This window comes from Nuphar pumila, chromosome 10, assembly GCF_984573655.1.
Source record: "Nuphar pumila chromosome 10, dmNupPumi1.hap1.1, whole genome shotgun sequence".
In the NCBI taxonomy this organism is placed as follows: Eukaryota; Viridiplantae; Streptophyta; class Magnoliopsida; order Nymphaeales; family Nymphaeaceae; genus Nuphar; species Nuphar pumila.
The window spans coordinates 110023992-110025540 of NC_143258.1; positions in this window are offsets into that span (position 1 = coordinate 110023992).

Here is a 1549-nt window from a genome sequence, read left to right on the forward strand (position 1 = left end):
GCAGGTCTTGTTTGCGCAACTATAATTTTCGCTCTTTAATCATTGCCACATTTTATTTTTCAGTACAGTTTTTGTACAAAGCACAACACATATAATGAGCTTAATTTTAATAAGCGTCATTATTCGAATAGTTTACTAAGGCCTTTAATTCTTATAATCAGACAAGTCAATATGCAGTGTGTTTGTGGCTCAATCCGGACTATAGTTTGGACTTACGATGCCTTGAGTGTTCTGGTTCTGCTTGAGCAGTGCTTGTTTGCTTTTTGGAGTCCTTGTAAACCAAGTTTGACAATGTCTATTGGAAAACGAAAAAACAAAGAAATTATGGTGCAGGGCAAAGGAAATCCAAGTATTGGCATTTTGGTTCCTTTGCCAAACTATCAATTAAGGATGCATGAATTACTTGTTTCATTCGCTGTCTCTGCAGGAGGCTAACTGCATGTATGTGAAACAAGCTGCCCAAAAGTCCATTCTAATGCAAATCTGGCATCGGCATTTAATTTGTCTAAACTAGTGAAATTGAAGAAGCAAACTTATGGTGGATTTGTCTTTTGAAAGATGTACTGGAAGCCGGAGCCATTTTAATTTCTGACAGTGAATTGGAATGGAAAACTGGCTACTCTTCGTGGGTTCCAAACCCCCTAGTTTAAACTCATTGGTGATCGTTTTAACCAAATTTAACCCCATGCATGTGGTCAGTGTGGCCAAAATAGTGGAATCAACCCTTGAGTTGTAATTTTTTGATGTAAAAGTATAAATTTTTTAAGATTGAAAATTCAGTGCATTGTAGGCTATTGGTTTCTACCAAGGTATGTGTAGCTGCACTTTTCAAAAATGAAAGGAAACCCCATGAGAATTGGAATCTCATGACATTTAAAATCATATGTTTTGGAATCTCATGTGATTCCTTTTCTCATGTTTGTTTAGTGAGAGGTCACATTTGTGTGAGATTCCACTTTACAAAAATAAAAAAAAACAGCACACAGTGAAAATGTTGGCCATCGCCACCAGAGTCCACTCCTAATCTCCCGATCTTCTATTTCACCGGCCTGAGATGGAATCCAGACCCACCGGAAAACCCTCAGAGCTCTAGCAATTTTCCCGCCAAACGAGGGCTCCTGCCCCTCTTGTATTCTATGTAGGTAAATCCATTATGCCGCTGCAGGACTAGAATCTCTCCATGTGCCCGTGATCAGCCTGCCTCTGCTGCGCTTCCTCTCAATTTAAATAGCAAAAAACAAAAACAAAGAAAAAGAGGACCAAAACAGAGACTTTTCAGCACAGTCATTGGGTGGGCAGTGGAGCTCATGATTTTTAAGGGGAGATCACAGCCATGCCCATGAGATTTCGAATCACATTTGATTGGAAATCATATGGGCCCCAAATCTCATGTTTGGTTGGTCATGAGAAATGGGGCCAAGTGAGATTCACTCTCAATTCAAATAGTGATTCTCATGGGGCTCAACGAAACATGCCCTAAATGAAACAATGAAACATATAGATCACACATCTGGAGGGTCGGATGTGCAAAAAAAAAGGAAAAAAATCA